Source organism: Coffea arabica, chromosome 2e (assembly GCF_036785885.1).
Source record: "Coffea arabica cultivar ET-39 chromosome 2e, Coffea Arabica ET-39 HiFi, whole genome shotgun sequence".
NCBI classification, from domain to species: Eukaryota; Viridiplantae; Streptophyta; class Magnoliopsida; order Gentianales; family Rubiaceae; genus Coffea; species Coffea arabica.
Genome location: NC_092313.1, coordinates 57,018,205 through 57,044,621, shown reverse-complemented (window position 1 = coordinate 57,044,621; position 26,417 = coordinate 57,018,205).

Genomic DNA, 26,417 nt, shown 5'->3' with positions numbered 1-26,417 from the left:
AGGGTTCATTTGCTTGAGAGTCCCCTTAAATATGGGATATAGACGAGTGTGGCTTTTTCTAAGCCTTAGCACGCTTGTATTCCCTCTATAAAAGGGCAAATTGAGTCACGATTTAGGTCTCCCCGTACCCAATATGCATGAATTCCCTAGGTTCATGCATCCACTCTACCATTTATACCCTCATCACACTTTCTTCTTTTCCTCCCATTTGGCACACGCGCACTTTTATATTTTCACTTGCACACAAACACTTTTATCATCACTTGCACACATACACTTCATATTATCATTTCACATACCGTACCTTGCTCACTCACGTGCACATTTTTACTTATACATTCTTGTCTTTTATTACTTTTTCAAACTCATGTCCTCACATTGCATACATGCATTCCATTCATTTGCATCCCACTCGCATTATTCGTGACTTCTTCAAAGGATCGTTATTGGGCTTCACAATTAATGTGATTGGCACCACTCAACCTTTGAAGGGAAATTTCCCCCAATCCCCCTAGGTCTAGGGTTTGCATTCATGTAGTGCATCCAAATGTAATAAATTCTTTGATTAAAACAAGAAAATCTTTGATTAAATCATGCAACTAGCCTTGGCTAGGTCAAAGGGGTGCCTTGGATTTCATCCTTGCCTTCCCCTTTGTCAAATGTGACTCCCGAACCTTTTTCTTTGGTTTACGTGGATTAGGAGTCGTTTAAAAGGGGTTTCTTACTATTTTTTTCCTATTTTCTTTAAAAATTCATTTTAGGTGACTTGGTACACCTTAACTCATTACCAAGTGGCGACTCCGTATTTTGTTTCAAAAAACCCTTTTTAAACTATAATTTTGGGTCAAATCGTCGCATTCTCAAACCCCTATTTAGACCCATTTTTTCTTTTAAACCACAATTCATTTTTCAATCACAAATTGAATCAAAAAATGCATTTTTAAACCATTTATTTATTTATTCAAAAAATGGGGTGCGACACACACAACACAAATCCACCATAAACAAGACTACCCACAGGCATGCAAGAGTTTATACGTGTAATACTACTTCCATAAACCAAGATTTTCAAGGTTGATCGTTACCTACTTGTTTATATGTAGCAAGGCAGAATTTTGGTCCCTTCTTTGCCCAAGAAAACCGTGGATTAAAGCTCCTTTTCTTAGCTAGATGTAATCTCCAAGTGTTAAGCTAGGTGTAGTTAAAATTTGGTAGGATTTGGTGAAGGTTTATGCAAGATTTGGAGATGAAAATTTGAGAAACTTTGAGTTGTTTTTGCAGATGATGGTTCGGCCAAAGTGAGAGGGAAAGAGAGAGAGTGTGGTGCTGAAATAAAGCTCCTAAAGTAAGCTTAAATGTGTGGTCACAATTCACCCAAAAGTCAACTCTCTCTTGCGCGTGTATGCGCACGTTTTGGGCTCGATTCCTCTCGAGTTTATTTCACTAGTGCACTAAACCTTCAATACACTTATATCAATATTATTATTATTTACTCTTAGTTGTCCCAAAATAAGGGTCTAAAGTTCCTCAATTAAATAGCGCGCGTAAAAACGCGTACTTCCAATTTATACGCAATGAGACGAAATTTCTAAGAAATTCTTATAACGATATTACTAATAATTATAATTTGAGTATTTAAACATAAAATTACCTATTTTAGGACCATTATACAAGTCTCCAATTTTCCAAACTTATTGTGCTCTCAAACGGTTAAAATTTCCAAATGCGTTTTCACTTTTTCACTAAACGAGCTTCCAAAAATTAATTTTTGAAACAAGTCACTTTTAAAATATAACAAAGCTATAGATCCATGTAATTAGGTCTAAGGAGGTTAGAAAATAATATTCGGAGAAAATGGGTAAGCAAATAATTAATTAAGCCATAAAAATTGAATTATAAGTGAAAAAAATTCGGGTCCTCACATAGACGGACTATTCGAGCCGGCCGGAGTTTGGTCAAAGTCAGTTCTATGCTAAGTTTGGGATTTTGTTCTTTGTTAAAGCAAAGTGGATTTGCTTTTGCTCGAGCTGTTGTGTGTTGATAACTGGCCAGCGGGGATTGATAAGGTGAACGGGGAAAGTAAGTGGAGTCTACGGATTATGAGTATTTTGGTTGACGGAGTGCCAACAGGTGGTCAAGCGGGAAATTGAACTGGCTTTGAAACCACTTGTATCCTACTATTGTGATGTTATATTTCTGTTTATTGATGTGAAATATCTTGATTTACATGTATATTTGGATGTGTTTTACGTTTTCACCCCGATTATTCACTAAGCATATATCTTACCCCATTCCATTTGTTTTTCTTAGCAGGGGCCGACGCGGGGATCGCTCGGGAATATGTTTAGTATAGGTGTCTTTTGGTTTATAGAATCGTTGATTTTGCCCTAATACTTGTTGTAAGTTGACTAGTAAGATGTATATATATGTTGTGGTGGTTATAGTTAGTAGCTTCTTTAGGGTTTACTTTCTGGTACTAGTAGTGTGTATGGCTTGATGTAGTAGTTTTATACAACTTTTGACGATGTAATAGTGTAAATAGAACTCTCTTTTTCATTTTTTTTAAGTATCAAGTCCTGGCGTGAGTTAGGCAGACGATCCGTTAAGCCCTTTGGTACGTATCTGGGTACAGTGGGGTCATCACAGGTGGTATCAGAGCACCTAGGTTAGAGGACTTGGGCAGTTGGGGAATAAGTTATAGGACATATATGTGGCGACCCCACTTCCCCCTAAGGCGAACCAGAGGGTTGGCGGGCCGTCTGCCTAGCTCTCGCCAGGACTCACGCAAGAAATCTAGCCCAAATCCCTCCGAAGTGTAGTCTAAACTATTACAGTATTGATCCTCCAAAATAGACCAATAACCAAGACCACATTAACTTCAGAGATAACCTCAATTTTAAGATAGCGACTCGTCGATTCTTAAATACCTTACGCGTTACAAACCACCGAAATAAAGACAAACAATTCCATTTAACAAATTCATACGAGCCAAATAACAAAACCAGGGTTTGCACTTTTCCAGCTTCAAGTGGCAACCCAAAACAAAACTACACTGTTTAATTCGAATTACATTCATAACAAGTAAAGTAGATTTCAGATCTTTCTCACATGCCAGAACCTGTCAAGGAAAACAAATAACGTGGGGTGAGCTAAAGCTCAGTGGTGCCCCAAAACATGCAAACACATAAAACAAATAGCGAGTATTAACTTCAATTAAAGTAAACAATTAGGGAAGCGTTTAACAGCACAAGATAGGATACAGGGGCTCTCGGGAGCCATTTCTCCACGAGCTTGATCAAAATTTTCCGTAGTCGACCCTCCGTCAACTTTCACTACCTAAGGTCCGTGTAGATCTTTTATTTTTCTTAACTCCGACCACCAATCATACCCCTGTACCGGGCCCGCACGACAAGCACGAAAGTGGTAATACTCGAGTATACCTTAGGGACTGGTCGAGGAATTCATCCAATGACGTTACGTCCAACAAGAGATTAGGGACTAGTCGAGGAATTCATCCAACGACGTTACGTCCAACAAGAGATTACCAGGTCAGGGTAAGAGTCCTTTCCACCCTTAAGGTGTAGTACACTCCCCTGCCTAGTGATTAATAAGTGCAAGCAAGTATTCCTGAAAACATTTCAAGCAAGTCACCACTCGAACGACTAGTGTGATAAAGTACACACTGCTCACTTCGATGGATCAGAAACCATTTTTTTTCCAGATATCACATATCAAGTCAAGAAAGCGCTTTAATCAAGTAAGCATAGAACAAGCAGGGACACTCACCAAGAGTGAAGTCACAAGTCAAGCTGGGAATCAAAATCCGCGTCCTCGCTAAATCCTAGACAACCAAATTTTAAGAACTATAAGTTTTCTATTCAAGTTCTAGGTTTATAAATATAAAAGATTCTCTAGTATATAAATAGTTTATTTTCTCGAAATAATTCGACAATCCACTTAAGATTAAAACTAGTAAAAGTAGCAAAATATTTCGTATAGTTTCCTTAAATTATTTTTCTTTCTAAAGATGTAACTAGAGCTACTTTACTTGAATAAGCTTGCTTGCCGAACAAGTTTTCCTCTAGAATAGCTAGCCAGGACAATTTTTAAAGAAAGAAAAGGAAATAGAATAAAACCTAGGTTTTAAAACAAGTGAAATCATTTTCTAAGAATGGTAAAGCTAATTTAAGCCAGGAAAAAAATAACTAGTTGACAATGTATTTCAAAATCCCGAATTTCTAACGTTATCGTATAATACTAAATTTTATCGTTCCATACTGGTGTAAAATATATTTAAATAGCTTGATTAAAAATTGCTCAGGTTCACAGGGCCAAAATGAACTTCACAAGCACATTATATCTCAGATTTGCTAATATAGTAAAATCACATTTCAACTAGCAATTTTACTAGGCTTCGTCAATCATTAGCCCTGGGTTTCAACAGATTCATATCTGATTAAAATTAAACAAATGACCAAGGCTTCGTCAATCATTAGCACTTGGTATCCAACAGGCTCATATCAGATCACAATTAAGCAAATAAATTCAAGGCCTCCAGGCGATTCCATCGACTAAACCGCAAGGGTTTTATCCAGCAAGTAAAACTAATAACATGTAATTCCAGCAGTTAATTCCATCAAAATTTAACGCTTGTGCAATTCACTCAAATAGCCAAGAATTTCCATCTCAACATTTTAGCCATAAAAATTAAATTGTCACCCCAACTTTCACATGCATGACCCTCTTAAAATGTTCTAGAGTGAAATCAACAAGTGTGGAATATTTTACAGCTTGTCAAACTTTAAATGCAACAATTTGGAATCCCAAAATTCCTAAAGAAAACTGGAAAAATTCTTTCTCCCTTCCTCGGATAAATTGAAACATTTCTAGCAGCTATGTGTCAACAATTTTGGCCAAATTTGCCAACAGTTCAAATGGTTTACTACTGAATGTCATACAAGACTTAAAACAACATTTTTCAGGCATTTCCATCCATTATACTCCAAGAAAATTTCCAGAAACAAACTGCAAAATTTCCAGCTCAACCTCTCGGCTACTAACAAATTTTCCAGCAGCTCATTAGTCTTAAATCCAATTTTTCTTCGGCTAAAATATGGTATTAGGCACTCGATTTTGACATGCAAATACTTAATTAGCCAATTAACATATCTAGTTCAGAATCAGGTTCGGTCAACAACTACAATCATCCATAAATTCCAGAAATTTGACCACCAATTCTCGGCTAAGTTTGCATGCGACAGAATTCTTGTTTCATTTTCTTTTTCTTGCTTAACCGAGCTAATGAGCTGCATGCAAAGCTTAAACGCCTTTTTATTAACTAGCTAATCATAGTTATAAGCTCAGATTATCACAAGTAAGCGAATTAAAGGTTGCATTTCCTAATCAAGCTCTCGGCAGAACCATGTCCATCAAACCAGATTTTTCTCATGCTTCAATTTCATCATCCGAACGCACAAACTCAACATGCAAGCTCTTAAATAGCTTCTTCTACCAGTAATCAGCTAATCTAAGTCTCGAATTTACCTCAGCTAGAAGGTCAGTTCACGCGACAAGAAAAGCTGAAGTCTCTCTCCTCTCGGCCAACTCACGCACGCGATGGTTGTAGCTGTGAAGTTGCGGTTGGAAGATGATGGCAGCTGGTTGAGGTTGAAAGTGCAGAATGAAACTCACGCACGGTTTCTCTCTTTCTTCCCTCTAGCTCACGGACAGAAACAGAGACAGGTAGCTTACTCTCTCGGTCAGTTCAGAATTCCAGCTCGCGATCTTCCTCTCGGGTCCTCTTGGCTTGCCGATTGCAGCTCACTCTCTCTCTCTCTCTCTGTCGATGATCACGAGGTGAGGGATGTTGTTGTGGTTGGAAGTATAATAGTGGAGAGGGAATGGTTCGCAGTTGAGAGAGGTGGAGTGTTTAAGAGGTGAAAGATTGCATTTCGGCCGAGGAGAAGTGTTTGGGGTTGCATGGAAATTTTGAGATAGTGGAGGGTATTTTAGTCCTTTCACGTTTCTTCCAAATTCCCACTTAAGTCCTCAATTCTAACCTAATTCCACAATTTATCCCAAATGCAATTTGGATGCCTAATGATATACTAATCTTGCAAAAGTTTACTTATCGAAATTTTTACGTCCTAAATATACTTAGTATACTTGTATCGCTTGTATATAAAATTTATCGACTTCGTCCTAGTACTAAGGTTCCTATTAGCACTTAACCTTATTAGCAATTAAAACTAACTATCGGAATTCAAAGAATTTATTTTAAGGCAATTAAAATTAATCTAACTAAAGAAATATTAATTTAGCATAACAAAAGCAAGTAATTTAATATTTTAGCACCATTATATTATCTTTCACATAAAGATTGTTTTTACGCCCTTATTTAAAACAAGTGAAAGTAATGCTAGAATTTATTAAAGAATTAAAAATTGCAAATGAAGTATGCATTGATATTTATATATATTTCGAGGTTCTCACAATATAAGTATTTGATTGTCTTTAAGTTGAATCGTATCTATTAAGATGAAATGCCGAAGAACTGATTAAGTTATGTTCTGTTGTGTAGGTATGGAGGTTGGTGGACCAAGCGATACCTGTAGACCTAACGATACTGGTGGACTTAGCGGTGCCAGAGTAAGATCTAAGAGTGTAGGTGTGAGAACCCGTAATTTTTCTGATTTTCCAGGTTTTATTTTATTTAATTGTATGCCTTTTATGCATTTTCTTTATTAGGAAAATTTTCTAAATAATTTTTATGAGTAAATATAGTTTTTAGATGATTTTTCTAGTATCGGTTGGTTTTTGAGAAATTAAGAGCATATACCGGACGTGGGACCCGCTAGTGTTGAAAATTCGGAAAAATTTGGCCAGTTAGGTTAAGTTTTGGATACCGGGTTTAGTTTACCAGGTGCTAAAAGATAATTAGAGATTGTTATATGGATGAGAGTGGAGAGACAAAAGGATAACCATGTATTAATTGAAGTGACAAGTGTCAATTGTTGATTACTTCTTACATTTTGACCATAAGACCATCTTATCACATTTGCCAAATAAATACCAAAAATTGGCCAAAAATCCTCTTATTTTTCCTCTCTTGGCCGAATTTCTTGGAGAGCAAAAGAAAGAAAAGCTATCAAATTTTTTCTACTCAATCTTGCTCAATCTTTCATTCCAACCGGTTAATCTTCAAATTACTCCATAAAACCTCTTAGTTTAGTGGTATTAAGGTTGGTTGTGAAGTGGTTTGGAAGGCTAAGGTACCAAGTTGCTTCTTTTCTTGGGTTTGCAAGGTAAGTGACCAAGGAACCTTTCCTTTAATCTTGTTAACGTTCAATTGATGGCTTATGAGAGTTAAATAGATGGTTTTAGGTGTTGTTTCATGTCTTGTGGTGGAAATTGGTGAATTTTCATATTTATTCATGATTTTCTGTTTTCATATGATTAATATTGTGTGGCCATGGATGATGGTCTAGTATGGGTTAGAATGAAGCTTTGGTATGATAATTGTAATGATTAGTGGAAAATTTCTGGTTTGAAGCAAAAAATTTCCAGATTAGGGTTTCCATTTTTCCCCTTCTGCCCGGTCCTGTTACCCATAGTTAGAGGCCGAATTGGCCTTAGCACAAAACATGAAAGTTGTAGAGAATGATGTTTTATAGTAGCTTGCAAAATTTCAACTCAATCGGTGCAACGTAGCCGGTGAAAAGACTGAAATACCCCTGCTGCCCTGTTTCTATCCGAACATGCTAATCAGCTTCTGTAATTGGTTGTCCTAGCTACCATATGCCCAAGTCTGGTTGAGTATTTTGGTTGTATTTGGTTGCATCGGGGCTTACATCTTATTTTGGGATTGTTGTGCCCGACTACTAAATAGACGAGAGCCTAGGTTAGAAATGACTTGGGCGGACTAGAAATTTGATTCTATGGAACGTCATGTGATGTGTTCTAGAGAGGGATAGCTTTTAGTTGGTTGGTCTTGTACCATTGGTCTAGTGAGTAATATTCATGATGTTTCCTTTTGCTTGTATCTAATTGACTGCTACTGTGTGATCTGTTTGTGTTAGATGTGTTATATGTATATTGCCTACTTTTATCACTTGCACCTGCATACTTGGGTTTTAATACCATATTCGTGGTCCAACCCTAGACTGGTTAAGCCATATGGAAGGCACCCGTAGTGGACGTGGTCGTGGTCGCGGAATTAGGCAACCCACGACTGAAGGGGATACAAGGGGAACTACGTCTGACCCAAACCCTGAATCCAGGATTGATCCGAACGTACAAGTGGTCGCAGCCATTCAACGAATGACTGACCTTTTGGCCCACGTAGTAGAATATCAAGGTCAAAATCCTATTCATCAGCGGGGAAATCCTGGTAATCATACCCTGGGTGAGGATAAAGCTCTTGAACGATTTCAGAAGTTCTAGCCACCGAAATTCCTTGGAGGACCAGACCCTGACGTGGCCGAGAGGTGGTTAGAGAAGATGATTGATATCTTTGCCGCGCTACACTACACTGAGGAGCGACATGTGACATTTGCCGTCTTCCAACTGGAGGGAGCGGCCCGATCTTGGTGGAACATCATAAGGATGAAATGGGAAAGAGAACAAACCCCAAGGACATGGGTGAATTTCATGAGAGAGTTCAACACTGTAACGACCCCACCTCCCCCTAAGGCGTACCAGAGGGTTCGGCGGGCCGCCTGCCCAGCTCTCGCCGGGACTCAGTCGTTCGCTACAGTCCTCAATTAAAAATTGAAATAAATCACAAGAATAAATAGGACATTGATCCAAACTTAAAGCGGAACTTATATACATTGCCAACCCAAAAGAGAATATAAACATCAAATATACAAGGGTTCTCAATCCTTCATACGTCCAGCCCGTGCCAAGCACTAGGCGAGAACCACTACAAAAGAAACAAAACTAGATTGGCTAGTCTATCTCAAGCTCACGTCCTCGCTCGCCTTCCCCTGTAAGGAAAACAAAACTAAAGGGATGAGCTAAAAGCCCAGTGAGGTTCCGAACACATAATCAGATAATCAATCCAATACATTAAACATGGAGTATCAATAAGTCAAGAAACATTTACAATGGAAAGCGATAGTAACACATTCATTAAAAGGATACGGCTCACAAGGAGCAATTCGTTATTTCATTCATTCGTTCTCCTGACATTTCCCCTTATTCCTCCAATCATTTGAAACTGCATTTTTCGTTTATCAATAACCCTCGTTCGATCGTTCGTTCATTCATTCGTTCACCCCCGTCCTGGCCGTTGGCCAGTCTCCACCAACCTACAGGGTAATACTCGAGTATACCAAACGTTCACTCAAGTCCCTAATCGCCCGACCGAGTCCGCTTCTGGCTCGAGACGACCGGTAACAAGGGGCAATGGCCAGTTCAGCCCAAAAGGCTTACATTCATGCGCAAGTAACATTTCAATCATTAAATCCTTGAAAATTGCACAGTTATTTAGGTCGAGTGCGATAAAGTACACACTCGCCTAGAAAGCTCGTTTGGAAATCATTAAAAGCACTTAACACATTAGTAAATGATAACAACAAGCCATAGAATCAAATAAGGAACACTCACCTAGAAATGCAAAATATCGTGCAAAATATCCTTCCGGATATTACCCTTAATCACCAATGAAACCTAAGGTTGAACAGGAGAACATATTACAGTTTATCGAGCAAAACATTTAAGGGAAACAAAGAAACCCGACTAATTAAGAATAAAACGTGTAAAGATGACTTTCAAGTAAACAGAGGGTTGTTTGAACCCAAGGATGAGAAATCATGTTTTAAAATGGAAAACCGGTCATGGTATTGGCCAAACAAAAGTATACAAGTTCAAATAGAAACCTAGCCCTCGGGCGAAAATTTAGGCAGCACGCCCTTTGTGTTTACCTAATTTTCCAGCCATTTTGGCTTCATTATTTTTCCTCAACCACAACCCAACATCACACATAAGCAATTCAAGTCAAGAGCCATTTCATAGGCTCACAATATCATAAGAATAAGAAATACAATAATAACAAGTGCAGAAATTCAATTTAGCAAAAGACAGATTTGACGTGCGAATGCGGAAATAACATATCCGAGGCTACGCTTATTGGATTAAGACACAACCTATGCCGTTTCGAGGCTAAGACACAGGGCTATAATGTTCATGAAGGTCACTTAGTCCAGTTTCTAATGTAACTTGGTCAAATTCTCAAATTACTAAACCAGAAACCAATTCGTCGGCTGCTTAAACGTAGAACACTGTAATGGTCATAACGCAGTGTACAAAAATCCAATTCAGGTGTTCTTAGAGGCATTTTAAAACTACTTCAGAACACTATAACTTTCATGTTTTGGCCCAGAGCTAAATCAGAATGGATCCTGGTTAAAAAACGTGATAAGCTGGACTTAACTGAAGAAACGGACTGCTGGGAAATACTTAGAACAGTAAGGGTATTTTGGACTTTTCACGTCCTACGTTGCTCCGATTGAGCTGAAATTTTGTAGGCACCTATAAAATACCATTATATACAACTTTTATTCTTAGACCTAAGGCCAAATCGACCTATAACATACAGTTACAAATTCAGACAGAATGTTGGGGAAAATTTCCAGATTCTGGAATTTCTAGTTTTTAGTGGAACTTTCCTTAATTTCTCACTCCAATCACTACCAAAACACCTTATAAAACCTCAATTACAACATATAAGCATCATACAACAAATTAGGCAGAATTTCCCCAAACCCTAGTTCATGAAATAAAAAGGGGAAAACTACTAAAACATGATAATCATCCATGATTCCACCACTAAATCAAGTTGCTAAGCTTAATTTCACAAGATTGAAAGTAAAACTTAGAGAGAGAAGCTTTCTTACCTTGACTAGAGGTCACTAAGAGTAGCCCAAGTTTTCTCCTTCCAAAGTCTCACCACAAACCACTAGCTAATCACTCAAGAACAAGTTTAATCGGTTTATTTTGTTTGATTCCTCACTTAGTTGTTGGATTGAAGATGAAATGAAATGTTTTCCCTTGTTGTTTTTCTCCTTGCTCCTCTCGGCCAGCAGCAACAATATGAAGAGGAAATTTGCTAAGTGTTGGAGTTAAATGGATGGTATTAGTCTTGGGTTAAGAAGCCATGAGGTGGTGACAAGTGTCGCCACCACCACCTTTCTTTTTTTCTCTTTCTCTCTTGTTATTTTGTAGCCTCACATTCGGTCAAGCTTGGTGCCAAGAGAGAAGATATTTTGCTCAAGTTCAATAAATTTGTTTGGTAAGAAAAATGGTGGTCAAACGGTGCGTTCAATCGGTAGTGCGCGGAACCCGCCGGATCGCGCCGTTTTTCTTAAAAACTCACGTACTAGGGTTTTTACTTCCCATTCACTAACCTTATATCATTGCCACTAGTCACATATTATTTCTCACTTAAAAGTCACTTTTAATCCCCAAATTAATTCTTACTCTGTACCGAAAATTCATCCGGCGAAAAATCGCGAAAACCCTAATTTCGCTCCAAACTTGAAACCGAAGCGTAAAACCCTATTTTCTAGGCTTATCTACACTTAATGTGAAATATTTGGGTAGTGGCCTTTGATAAATACTAATTTTCAAATAAAAGGGTATTTTTGAGGAAAAATACAAGGAATTTGCTAGTCCTCACATTCTCTCCCCCTTAAAAGAATTTCGTCCTCGAAATTTTACCTTCAGTTGCCTCAGACGAGTCCGGAACTTGTCGGTTGTCTAAAGCATAAACCTTTGCCGGTCCGCTAGTTCGTTTCCCTCCTTCATTCACTTGTGATTTAGCTCCATCTAGTTGCAGAGTATTGCTTTCACGTGACTGTCTCCTCGGACAGTTGATAACTTGACGATCGCCACTTCCGCAGATTAAACATTTCCGCCCCTTTCTCCAACAATCGCTTTCGACATGATTTGCCTTTCCACAGTACCCACAGACAACGTGAGAAGCCATCTTTTGGCTTTCTTGAAAACTTTTCCCAAATCTGATTTGGCTTTCTTTTGTAGATCCTTCACCTATCGCCCCTAATGTCCATGGTGGGTGTGACGCCCCGAAAAAAAATGAGTTTGAGAACCCGGAAATTTTCTAATTTTCTAGGGTTTTATTTATTTAATGGCTTGTTTTCTGCGTTTTCTTTCGTAGGGAAATTTTCTACATATTTTTAATGAGCAGATATAGTTTTTGGATGATTTTTCTAGTATCAAATAGGTTTTGAGAAATTAAGAGCGTATTCCGGATGTGGGACCCACTAGTGCGAAAAGTTCGGAAAAATTCGGCCAATAAGGTTAAGTTTCGGATACTGGGTGAAATTTATCGGGTGTTAAGAGATAAATAGAGGAGGTGAAGTGATTGATGTGAGAGGAAAAAAGAAGGATAGGAATGCATTAATGAAGTGACAAGTGTCACCTTAAGAGTGGTGGTCACTTATTTGACTTATTTGACTTTTTGACCTTTCTTCCCAATTGATTAAATATCTCAAAATTACCACAAAAATCATTCTTTTCTTCACCATTGTGGCCGGCCCTCTCTAGCCAAGAAGAAAGAAAAACTCTCCAAGATTCTTGCTTCCATTTTGCTTGAGTGTAACCATCCAACCATTTGATCTTGTTTCTACTCCATAAAACCTTTCCATTTGGTGCTAGTAAGTGGTTTGGTGAAGTGTTTTGGGAAGCTAAGGTGTCCAACAACTCTCCCTCTCTTGTTTACTAGGTGAGTGGTGATTGAACTTCCTCCTACATTTAATGAAGCTTAAGTTGTGCTTAGTGGTAGCTAAAGTGCTGAAATTTGTGGTTTATTTCTTGGTTTGAGATGAATTGGTGAAGTTTTCAATTTATTGATGAATTTTCTGGTTTAATATGAATGTGATGTTGTGGCTATCTTTGATGATGGGAATTGATGTTTAAGGACTCTAGTAGGTGTCTATGATAGATAATTGTAATCAATTTTGGGTTTGGAAGGAATTTGAGAAAGTTAGGGTTTTATATCCCCAATTCTGTCCGGTTTTGTATCTTATGGTTAGAGGCCGAATTGGCCTTGGCTTAAAACATGAAAGTTGTAGGTATTGATGTTTTAAAGGTGCCTGTAAAATTTCAGGTCAATTGTAGTAGTGTAGAATGAGATAAGCCGAAATTACTATTGCTGTTCTGGGTTCATCAGGATGTTAGAACTGTGTCTGAAATGGGTTGTTTTGACTGGAATTGTTTTGGATTTGGGTGTTGAGGTCTTCTGATGAAATGTAACTTGATGCCCTAGCTACCATATTCCTTTGGAATTTCTGCATTTGGACCTGTTTAGACTGAGTTGTACTGATTACAGCATAGTGTAATTTGTAAACCTGCAATTACGGTTCTGGTTTGGTATTTTGCATATTTGACTTAGTTGTGCTGGGATTTGGACTGAGTGACCTTCTACATTGTTGTAGCCCTGGTTCTTAGTTTCGAAACGGTGGGTCTTGGACCTCCATCCGATACTCGTAGTACCTTTGGTGCCATTACCGCAAAAGGACGTCAAAACTATTTTTCTGGTTTTGAGCTTAAGTTTCATTTCCGGACTTTTCCCTAGTTTGACTTGTACTAGTACTACTTGGAACTTGCTGAATGACTATTAGATGAACTAGTTGTTGTGTGTGTACCTTTGGGACTGGTTGAGGAAATAATGAAGCCTTGATGGCTGGAAAAGTAAAGAAATTTAGGGGAAGTGCTGTCCGAACTTTGAAGGGATTTGTTTGCATTGAGTTTGTGATCTAAGACTCGAATTTGAGCAAGGCAATGATATATGATGGATGGTTTATGAGCCATGGAGGTGAGTGACCCTAAACTATTTCCAAAGTACTTGTGAAATGTTTCTTACATTATTTACTTTTGAACTGTTTCCAAAGCTACTTTTGAACTGTTTTCTTGCATATCATGCGTGCTTATATGAAAGTGTTCCTTGTTTGATATATTTCCTTGACTTCATGACTTGTATTATTGATTGATAACGTGTTACGTGCTTTGAATGATTTCCAAAATGAGCTTTCTAGGCGAGTGTGTATTTTATCGCACTCGACCTAAATCAATGTGAAATTTTCATGATAAATGATTAAATGCTACTTGTGCATGAATGTAAGCCTTTTGGGCTGAACTGGCCATTGCCCCTTGTTACCGGTCGTCTCGAGCCAGAAACGGACTCGGTCGGGCGATTAGGGACCTGGGTGAACGTTTGGTATACTCGAGTATTACCTTTGTAGGTTGGTGGAGGTTGGTGGAAAATGATGCAATTTCAAATGAAAAAAAAAAGGAAATGACAGGAGAACGAACGTATCTTTTCATGAACGTTACTATCGCTTTCCATTGTACATGTTTCTTGAATTATTGATACTCCATATTTAATGTTTTGTAAATGTTGTAATTGTTTCTGGACTTATCATTTGATTTATGACATCATTGAAAAGAAATATTGTTAAACCGATTTGATTACTGATTTTCTGGTTACTCGCTGAGCTTCTAGCTCACCCCAAAAATATTTTATTCCCCTCCACAGGGCTCAAAGCGAAGGAAGGCTTGTAGTACTTGTGCGCGTGACTGGATGGCCTACGTTTTGTATAATTTGGATTTGGAAATCATTTTATGTATAGTTGGGATTTATTTCCGCTTTGCTTTTGACATGTAATTATTGGAGAATTTGATGTAATATTTGAGGTTTATTCTTGTAATTTATTTGAGGATTGTAGTGAACGACTGAGTCCCGGCGAGAGCTGGGCAGGCGGCCCGCCGAACCCTCTGGTTCGCCTTAGGAGGAGGTGGGGCTGTCACAGTTGGTATCAGAGCATAGGCTTCAGATCTCTGTAGTGTATCCTAGGCTTGAAGTTTAGGATGCCGGACTGTGGGTTTGGTTTTTAGTGATTCTTGCGGGATGTCTCGACTTGATTGGTACAAGATGGAATGTCGAGGACGACATTCTTTTAAGGAGGGGAGATTGTGACGCCCCGAAAAAAAATGAGTTTGAGAACCCGGAAATTTTCTAATTTTCTAGGGTTTTATTTATTTAATGGCTTGTTTTCTGCGTTTTCTTTCGTAGGGAAATTTTCTACATATTTTTAATGAGCAGATATAGTTTTTGGATGATTTTTCTAGTATCAAATAGGTTTTGAGAAATTAAGAGCGTATTCCGGATGTGGGACCCACTAGTGCGAAAAGTTCGGAAAAATTCGGCCAATAAGGTTAAGTTTCGGATACTGGGTGAAATTTATCGGGTGTTAAGAGATAAATAGAGGAGGTGAAGTGATTGATGTGAGAGGAAAAAAGAAGGATAGGAATGCATTAATGAAGTGACAAGTGTCACCTTAAGAGTGGTGGTCACTTATTTGACTTATTTGACTTTTTGACCTTTCTTCCCAATTGATTAAATATCTCAAAATTACCACAAAAATCATTCTTTTCTTCACCATTGTGGCCGGCCCTCTCTAGCCAAGAAGAAAGAAAAACTCTCCAAGATTCTTGCTTCCATTTTGCTTGAGTGTAACCATCCAACCATTTGATCTTGTTTCTACTCCATAAAACCTTTCCATTTGGTGCTAGTAAGTGGTTTGGTGAAGTGTTTTGGGAAGCTAAGGTGTCCAACAACTCTCCCTCTCTTGTTTACTAGGTGAGTGGTGATTGAACTTCCTCCTACATTTAATGAAGCTTAAGTTGTGCTTAGTGGTAGCTAAAGTGCTGAAATTTGTGGTTTATTTCTTGGTTTGAGATGAATTGGTGAAGTTTTCAATTTATTGATGAATTTTCTGGTTTAATATGAATGTGATGTTGTGGCTATCTTTGATGATGGGAATTGATGTTTAAGGACTCTAGTAGGTGTCTATGATAGATAATTGTAATCAATTTTGGGTTTGGAAGGAATTTGAGAAAGTTAGGGTTTTATATCCCCAATTCTGTCCGGTTTTGTATCTTATGGTTAGAGGCCGAATTGGCCTTGGCTTAAAACATGAAAGTTGTAGGTATTTATCTTTTAAAGGTGCCTGTAAAATTTCAGGTCAATTGTAGTAGTGTAGAATGAGATAAGCCGAAATTACTATTGCTGTTCTGGGTTCATCAGGATGTTAGAACTGTGTCTGAAATGGGTTGTTTTGACTGGAATTGTTTTGGATTTGGGTGTTGAGGTCTTCTGATGAAATGTAACTTGATGCCCTAGCTACCATATTCCTTTGGAATTTCTGCATTTGGACCTGTTTAGACTGAGTTGTACTGATTACAGCATAGTGTAATTTGTAAACCTGCAATTACGGTTCTGGTTTGGTATTTTGCATATTTGACTTAGTTGTGCTGGGATTTGGACTGAGTGACCTTCTACATTGTTGTAGCCCTGGTTCTTAGTTTCGAAACGGTGGGTCTTGGACCTCCATCCGATACTCGTAGTACCTTTGGTGCCATTACCGCAAAAGGACGTCAAAACTATTTTTCTGGTTTTGAGCTTAAGTTTCATTTCCGGACTTTTCCCTAGTTTGACTTGTACTAGTACTACTTGGAACTTGCTGAATGACTATTAGATGAACTAGTTGTTGTGTGTGTACCTTTGGGACTGGTTGAGGAAATAATGAAGCCTTGATGGCTGGAAAAGTAAAGAAATTTAGGGGAAGTGCTGTCCGAACTTTGAAGGGATTTGTTTGCATTGAGTTTGTGATCTAAGACTCGAATTTGAGCAAGGCAATGATATATGATGGATGGTTTATGAGCCATGGAGGTGAGTGACCCTAAACTATTTCCAAAGTACTTGTGAAATGTTTCTTACATTATTTACTTTTGAACTGTTTCCAAAGCTACTTTTGAACTGTTTTCTTGCATATCATGCGTGCTTATATGAAAGTGTTCCTTGTTTGATATATTTCCTTGACTTCATGACTTGTATTATTGATTGATAACGTGTTACGTGCTTTGAATGATTTCCAAAATGAGCTTTCTAGGCGAGTGTGTATTTTATCGCACTCGACCTAAATCAATGTGAAATTTTCATGATAAATGATTAAATGCTACTTGTGCATGAATGTAAGCCTTTTGGGCTGAACTGGCCATTGCCCCTTGTTACCGGTCGTCTCGAGCCAGAAACGGACTCGGTCGGGCGATTAGGGACCTGGGTGAACGTTTGGTATACTCGAGTATTACCTTTGTAGGTTGGTGGAGGTTGGTGGAAAATGATGCAATTTCAAATGAAAAAAAAAAGGAAATGACAGGAGAACGAACGTATCTTTTCATGAACGTTACTATCGCTTTCCATTGTACATGTTTCTTGAATTATTGATACTCCATATTTAATGTTTTGTAAATGTTGTAATTGTTTCTGGACTTATCATTTGATTTATGACATCATTGAAAAGAAATATTGTTAAACCGATTTGATTACTGATTTTCTGGTTACTCGCTGAGCTTCTAGCTCACCCCAAAAATATTTTATTCCCCTCCACAGGGCTCAAAGCGAAGGAAGGCTTGTAGTACTTGTGCGCGTGACTGGATGGCCTACGTTTTGTATAATTTGGATTTGGAAATCATTTTATGTATAGTTGGGATTTATTTCCGCTTTGCTTTTGACATGTAATTATTGGAGAATTTGATGTAATATTTGAGGTTTATTCTTGTAATTTATTTGAGGATTGTAGTGAACGACTGAGTCCCGGCGAGAGCTGGGCAGGCGGCCCGCCGAACCCTCTGGTTCGCCTTAGGAGGAGGTGGGGCTGTCACAGTTGGTATCAGAGCATAGGCTTCAGATCTCTGTAGTGTATCCTAGGCTTGAAGTTTAGGATGCCGGACTGTGGGTTTGGTTTTTAGTGATTCTTGCGGGATGTCTCGACTTGATTGGTACAAGATGGAATGTCGAGGACGACATTCTTTTAAGGAGGGGAGATTGTGACGCCCCGAAAAAAAATGAGTTTGAGAACCCGGAAATTTTCTAATTTTCTAGGGTTTTATTTATTTAATGGCTTGTTTTCTGCGTTTTCTTTCGTAGGGAAATTTTCTACATATTTTTAATGAGCAGATATAGTTTTTGGATGATTTTTCTAGTATCAAATAGGTTTTGAGAAATTAAGAGCGTATTCCGGATGTGGGACCCACTAGTGCGAAAAGTTCGGAAAAATTCGGCCAATAAGGTTAAGTTTCGGATACTGGGTGAAATTTATCGGGTGTTAAGAGATAAATAGAGGAGGTGAAGTGATTGATGTGAGAGGAAAAAAGAAGGATAGGAATGCATTAATGAAGTGACAAGTGTCACCTTAAGAGTGGTGGTCACTTATTTGACTTATTTGACTTTTTGACCTTTCTTCCCAATTGATTAAATATCTCAAAATTACCACAAAAATCATTCTTTTCTTCACCATTGTGGCCGGCCCTCTCTAGCCAAGAAGAAAGAAAAACTCTCCAAGATTCTTGCTTCCATTTTGCTTGAGTGTAACCATCCAACCATTTGATCTTGTTTCTACTCCATAAAACCTTTCCATTTGGTGCTAGTAAGTGGTTTGGTGAAGTGTTTTGGGAAGCTAAGGTGTCCAACAACTCTCCCTCTCTTGTTTACTAGGTGAGTGGTGATTGAACTTCCTCCTACACTTAATGAAGCTTAAGTTGTGCTTAGTGGTAGCTAAAGTGCTGAAATTTGTGGTTTATTTCTTGGTTTGAGATGAATTGGTGAAGTTTTCAATTTATTGATGAATTTTCTGGTTTAATATGAATGTGATGTTGTGGCTATCTTTGATGATGGGAATTGATGTTTAAGGACTCTAGTAGGTGTCTATGATAGATAATTGTAATCAATTTTGGGTTTGGAAGGAATTTGAGAAAGTTAGGGTTTTATATCCCCAATTCTGTCCGGTTTTGTATCTTATGGTTAGAGGCCGAATTGGCCTTGGCTTAAAACATGAAAGTTGTAGGTATTGATGTTTTAAAGGTGCCTGTAAAATTTCAGGTCAATTGTAGTAGTGTAGAATGAGATAAGCCGAAATTACTATTGCTGTTCTGGGTTCATCAGGATGTTAGAACTGTGTCTGAAATGGGTTGTTTTGACTGGAATTGTTTTGGATTTGGGTGTTGAGGTCTTCTGATGAAATGTAACTTGATGCCCTAGCTACCATATTCCTTTGGAATTTCTGCATTTGGACCTGTTTAGACTGAGTTGTACTGATTACAGCATAGTGTAATTTGTAAACCTGCAATTACGGTTCTGGTTTGGTATTTTGCATATTTGACTTAGTTGTGCTGGGATTTGGACTGAGTGACCTTCTACATTGTTGTAGCCCTGGTTCTTAGTTTCGAAACGGTGGGTCTTGGACCTCCATCCGATACTCGTAGTACCTTTGGTGCCATTACCGCAAAAGGACGTCAAAACTATTTTTCTGGTTTTGAGCTTAAGTTTCATTTCCGGACTTTTCCCTAGTTTGACTTGTACTAGTACTACTTGGAACTTGCTGAATGACTATTAGATGAACTAGTTGTTGTGTGTGTACCTTTGGGACTGGTTGAGGAAATAATGAAGCCTTGATGGCTGGAAAAGTAAAGAAATTTAGGGGAAGTGCTGTCCGAACTTTGAAGGGATTTGTTTGCATTGAGTTTGTGATCTAAGACTCGAATTTGAGCAAGGCAATGATATATGATGGATGGTTTATGAGCCATGGAGGTGAGTGACCCTAAACTATTTCCAAAGTACTTGTGAAATGTTTCTTACATTATTTACTTTTGAACTGTTTCCAAAGCTACTTTTGAACTGTTTTCTTGCATATCATGCGTGCTTATATGAAAGTGTTCCTTGTTTGATATATTTCCTTGACTTCATGACTTGTATTATTGATTGATAACGTGTTACGTGCTTTGAATGATTTCCAAAATGAGCTTTCTAGGCGAGTGTGTATTTTATCGCACTCGACCTAAATCAATGTGAAATTTTCATGATAAATGATTAAATGCCACTTGTGCATGAATGTAAGCCTTTTGGGCTGAACTGGCCATTGCCCCTTGTTACCGGTCGTCTCGAGCCAGAAACGGACTCGGTCGGGCGATTAGGGACCTGGGTGAACGTTTGGTATACTCGAGTATTACCTTTGTAGGTTGGTGGAGGTTGGTGGAAAATGATGCAATTTCAAATGAAAAAAAAAAGGAAATGACAGGAGAACGAACGTATCTTTTCATGAACGTTACTATCGCTTTCCATTGTACATGTTTCTTGAATTATTGATACTCCATATTTAATGTTTTGTAAATGTTGTAATTGTTTCTGGACTTATCATTTGATTTATGACATCATTGAAAAGAAATATTGTTAAACCGATTTGATTACTGATTTTCTGGTTACTCGCTGAGCTTCTAGCTCACCCCAAAAATATTTTATTCCCCTCCACAGGGCTCAAAGCGAAGGAAGGCTTGTAGTACTTGTGCGCGTGACTGGATGGCCTACGTTTTGTATAATTTGGATTTGGAAATCATTTTATGTATAGTTGGGATTTATTTCCGCTTTGCTTTTGACATGTAATTATTGGAGAATTTGATGTAATATTTGAGGTTTATTCTTGTAATTTATTTGAGGATTGTAGTGAACGACTGAGTCCCGGCGAGAGCTGGGCAGGCGGCCCGCCGAACCCTCTGGTTCGCCTTAGGAGGAGGTGGGGCTGTCACAGTTGGTATCAGAGCATAGGCTTCAGATCTCTGTAGTGTATCCTAGGCTTGAAGTTTAGGATGCCGGACTGTGGGTTTGGTTTTTAGTGATTCTTGCGGGATGTCTCGACTTGATTGGTACAAGATGGAATGTCGAGGACGACATTCTTTTAAGGAGGGGAGATTGTGACGCCCCGAAAAAAAATGAGTTTGAGAACCCGGAAATTTTCTAATTTTCTAGGGTTTTATTTATTTAATGGCTTGTTTTCTGCGTTTTCTTTCGTAGGGAAATTTTCTACATATTTTTAATGAGCAGATATAGTTTTTGGATGATTTTTCTAGTATCAAATAGGTTTTGAGAAATTAAGAGCGTATTCCGGATGTGGGACCCACTAGTGCGAAAAGTTCGGAAAAATTCGGCCAATAAGGTTAAGTTTCGGATACTGGGTGAAATTTATCGGGTGTTAAGAGATAAATAGAGGAGGTGAAGTGATTGATGTGAGAGGAAAAAAGAAGGATAGGAATGCATTAATGAAGTGACAAGTGTCACCTTAAGAGTGGTGGTCACTTATTTGACTTATTTGACTTTTTGACCTTTCTTCCCAATTGATTAAATATCTCAAAATTACCACAAAAATCATTCTTTTCTTCACCATTGTGGCCGGCCCTCTCTAGCCAAGAAGAAAGAAAAACTCTCCAAGATTCTTGCTTCCATTTTGCTTGAGTGTAACCATCCAACCATTTGATCTTGTTTCTACTCCATAAAACCTTTCCATTTGGTGCTAGTAAGTGGTTTGGTGAAGTGTTTTGGGAAGCTAAGGTGTCCAACAACTCTCCCTCTCTTGTTTACTAGGTGAGTGGTGATTGAACTTCCTCCTACACTTAATGAAGCTTAAGTTGTGCTTAGTGGTAGCTAAAGTGCTGAAATTTGTGGTTTATTTCTTGGTTTGAGATGAATTGGTGAAGTTTTCAATTTATTGATGAATTTTCTGGTTTAATATGAATGTGATGTTGTGGCTATCTTTGATGATGGGAATTGATGTTTAAGGACTCTAGTAGGTGTCTATGATAGATAATTGTAATCAATTTTGGGTTTGGAAGGAATTTGAGAAAGTTAGGGTTTTATATCCCCAATTCTGTCCGGTTTTGTATCTTATGGTTAGAGGCCGAATTGGCCTTGGCTTAAAACATGAAAGTTGTAGGTATTGATGTTTTAAAGGTGCCTGTAAAATTTCAGGTCAATTGTAGTAGTGTAGAATGAGATAAGCCGAAATTACTATTGCTGTTCTGGGTTCATCAGGATGTTAGAACTGTGTCTGAAATGGGTTGTTTTGACTGGAATTTTTTTGGATTTGGGTGTTGAGGTCTTCTGATGAAATGTAACTTGATGCCCTAGCTACCATATGCCTTTGGAATTTCTGCATTTGGACCTGTTTAGACTGAGTTGTACTGATTACAGCATAGTGTAATTTGTAAACCTGCAATTACGGTTCTGGTTTGGTATTTTGCATATTTGACTTAGTTGTGCTGGGATTTGGACTGAGTGACCTTCTACATTGTTGTAGCCCTGGTTCTTATTTTCGAAACGGTGGGTCTTGGACCTCCATCCGATACTCGTAGTACCTTTGGTGCCATTACCGCAAAAGGACGTCAAAACTATTTTTCTGGTTTTGAGCTTAACTTTCATTTCCGGACTTTTCCCTAGTTTGACTTGTACTAGTACTACTTGGAACTTGCTGAATGACTATTAGATGAACTAGTTGTTGTGTGTGTACCTTTGGGACTGGTTGAGGAAATAATGAAGCCTTGATGGCTGGAAAAGTAAAGAAATTTAGGGGAAGTGCTGTCCGAACTTTGAAGGGATTTGTTTGCATTGAGTTTGTGATCTAAGACTCGAATTTGAGCAAGGCAATGATATATGATGGATGGTTTATGAGCCATGGAGGTGAGTGACCCTAAACTATTTCCAAAGTACTTGTGAAATGTTTCTTACATTATTTACTTTTGAACTGTTTCCAAAGCTACTTTTGAACTGTTTTCTTGCATATCATGCGTGCTTATATGAAAGTGTTCCTTGTTTGATATATTTCCTTGACTTCATGACTTGTATTATTGATTGATAACGTGTTACGTGCTTTGAATGATTTCCAAAATGAGCTTTCTAGGCGAGTGTGTATTTTATCGCACTCGACCTAAATCAATGTGAAATTTTCATGATAAATGATTAAATGCCACTTGTGCATGAATGTAAGCCTTTTGGGCTGAACTGGCCATTGCCCCTTGTTACCGGTCGTCTCGAGCCAGAAACGGACTCGGTCGGGCGATTAGGGACCTGGGTGAACGTTTGGTATACTCGAGTATTACCTTTGTAGGTTGGTGGAGGTTGGTGGAAAATGATGCAATTTCAAATGAAAAAAAAAAGGAAATGACAGGAGAACGAACGTATCTTTTCATGAACGTTACTATCGCTTTCCATTGTACATGTTTCTTGAATTATTGATACTCCATATTTAATGTTTTGTAAATGTTGTAATTGTTTCTGGACTTATCATTTGATTTATGACATCATTGAAAAGAAATATTGTTAAACCGATTTGATTACTGATTTTCTGGTTACTCGCTGAGCTTCTAGCTCACCCCAAAAATATTTTATTCCCCTCCACAGGGCTCAAAGCGAAGGAAGGCTTGTAGTACTTGTGCGCGTGACTGGATGGCCTACGTTTTGTATAATTTGGATTTGGAAATCATTTTATGTATAGTTGGGATTTATTTCCGCTTTGCTTTTGACATGTAATTATTGGAGAATTTGATGTAATATTTGAGGTTTATTCTTGTAATTTATTTGAGGATTGTAGTGAACGACTGAGTCCCGGCGAGAGCTGGGCAGGCGGCCCGCCGAACCCTCTGGTTCGCCTTAGGAGGAGGTGGGGCTGTCACAGTTGGTATCAGAGCATAGGCTTCAGATCTCTGTAGTGTATCCTAGGCTTGAAGTTTAGGATGCCGGACTGTGGGTTTGGTTTTTAGTGATTCTTGCGGGATGTCTCGACTTGATTGGTACAAGATGGAATGTCGAGGACGACATTCTTTTAAGGAGGGGAGATTGTGACGCCCCGAAAAAAAATGAGTTTGAGAACCCGGAAATTTTCTAATTTTCTAGGGTTTTATTTATTTAATGGCTTGTTTTCTGCGTTTTCTTTCGTAGGGAAATTTTCTACATATTTTTAATGAGCAGATATAGTTTTTGGATGATTTTTCTAGTATCAAATAGGTTTTGAGAAATTAAGAGCGTATTCCGGATGTGGGACCCACTAGTGCGAAAAGTTCGGAAAAATTCGGCCAATAAGGTTAAGTTTCGGATACTGGGTGAAATTTATCGGGTGTTAAGAGATAAATAGAGGAGGTGAAGTGATTGATGTGAGAGGAAAAAAGAAGGATAGGAATGCATTAATGAAGTGACAAGTGTCACCTTAAGAGTGGTGGTCACTTATTTGACTTATTTGACTTTTTGACCTTTCTTCCCAATTGATTAAATATCTCAAAATTACCACAAAAATCATTCTTTTCTTCACCATTGTGGCCGGCCCTCTCTAGCCAAGAAGAAAGAAAAACTCTCCAAGATTCTTGCTTCCATTTTGCTTGAGTGTAACCATCCAACCATTTGATCTTGTTTCTACTCCATAAAACCTTTCCATTTGGTGCTAGTAAGTGGTTTGGTGAAGTGTTTTGGGAAGCTAAGGTGTCCAACAACTCTCCCTCTCTTGTTTACTAGGTGAGTGGTGATTGAACTTCCTCCTACATTTAATGAAGCTTAAGTTGTGCTTAGTGGTAGCTAAAGTGCTGAAATTTGTGGTTTATTTCTTGGTTTGAGATGAATTGGTGAAGTTTTCAATTTATTGATGAATTTTCTGGTTTAATATGAATGTGATGTTGTGGCTATCTTTGATGATGGGAATTGATGTTTAAGGACTCTAGTAGGTGTCTATGATAGATAATTGTAATCAATTTTGGGTTTGGAAGGAATTTGAGAAAGTTAGGGTTTTATATCCCCAATTCTGTCCGGTTTTGTATCTTATGGTTAGAGGCCGAATTGGCCTTGGCTTAAAACATGAAAGTTGTAGGTATTGATGTTTTAAAGGTGCCTGTAAAATTTCAGGTCAATTGTAGTAGTGTAGAATGAGATAAGCCGAAATTACTATTGCTGTTCTGGGTTCATCAGGATGTTAGAACTGTGTCTGAAATGGGTTGTTTTGACTGGAATTGTTTTGGATTTGGGTGTTGAGGTCTTCTGATGAAATGTAACTTGATGCCCTAGCTACCATATTCCTTTGGAATTTCTGCATTTGGACCTGTTTAGACTGAGTTGTACTGATTACAGCATAGTGTAATTTGTAAACCTGCAATTACGGTTCTGGTTTGGTATTTTGCATATTTGACTTAGTTGTGCTGGGATTTGGACTGAGTGACCTTCTACATTGTTGTAGCCCTGGTTCTTAGTTTCGAAACGGTGGGTCTTGGACCTCCATCCGATACTCGTAGTACCTTTGGTGCCATTACCGCAAAAGGACGTCAAAACTATTTTTCTGGTTTTGAGCTTAAGTTTCATTTCCGGACTTTTCCCTAGTTTGACTTGTACTAGTACTACTTGGAACTTGCTGAATGACTATTAGATGAACTAGTTGTTGTGTGTGTACCTTTGGGACTGGTTGAGGAAATAATGAAGCCTTGATGGCTGGAAAAGTAAAGAAATTTAGGGGAAGTGCTGTCCGAACTTTGAAGGGATTTGTTTGCATTGAGTTTGTGATCTAAGACTCGAATTTGAGCAAGGCAATGATATATGATGGATGGTTTATGAGCCATGGAGGTGAGTGACCCTAAACTATTTCCAAAGTACTTGTGAAATGTTTCTTACATTATTTACTTTTGAACTGTTTCCAAAGCTACTTTTGAACTGTTTTCTTGCATATCATGCGTGCTTATATGAAAGTGTTCCTTGTTTGATATATTTCCTTGACTTCATGACTTGTATTATTGATTGATAACGTGTTACGTGCTTTGAATGATTTCCAAAATGAGCTTTCTAGGCGAGTGTGTATTTTATCGCACTCGACCTAAATCAATGTGAAATTTTCATGATAAATGATTAAATGCCACTTGTGCATGAATGTAAGCCTTTTGGGCTGAACTGGCCATTGCCCCTTGTTACCGGTCGTCTCGAGCCAGAAACGGACTCGGTCGGGCGATTAGGGACCTGGGTGAACGTTTGGTATACTCGAGTATTACCTTTGTAGGTTGGTGGAGGTTGGTGGAAAATGATGCAATTTCAAATGAAAAAAAAAAGGAAATGACAGGAGAACGAACGTATCTTTTCATGAACGTTACTATCGCTTTCCATTGTACATGTTTCTTGAATTATTGATACTCCATATTTAATGTTTTGTAAATGTTGTAATTGTTTCTGGACTTATCATTTGATTTATGACATCATTGAAAAGAAATATTGTTAAACCGATTTGATTACTGATTTTCTGGTTACTCGCTGAGCTTCTAGCTCACCCCAAAAATATTTTATTCCCCTCCACAGGGCTCAAAGCGAAGGAAGGCTTGTAGTACTTGTGCGCGTGACTGGATGGCCTACGTTTTGTATAATTTGGATTTGGAAATCATTTTATGTATAGTTGGGATTTATTTCCGCTTTGCTTTTGACATGTAATTATTGGAGAATTTGATGTAATATTTGAGGTTTATTCTTGTAATTTATTTGAGGATTGTAGTGAACG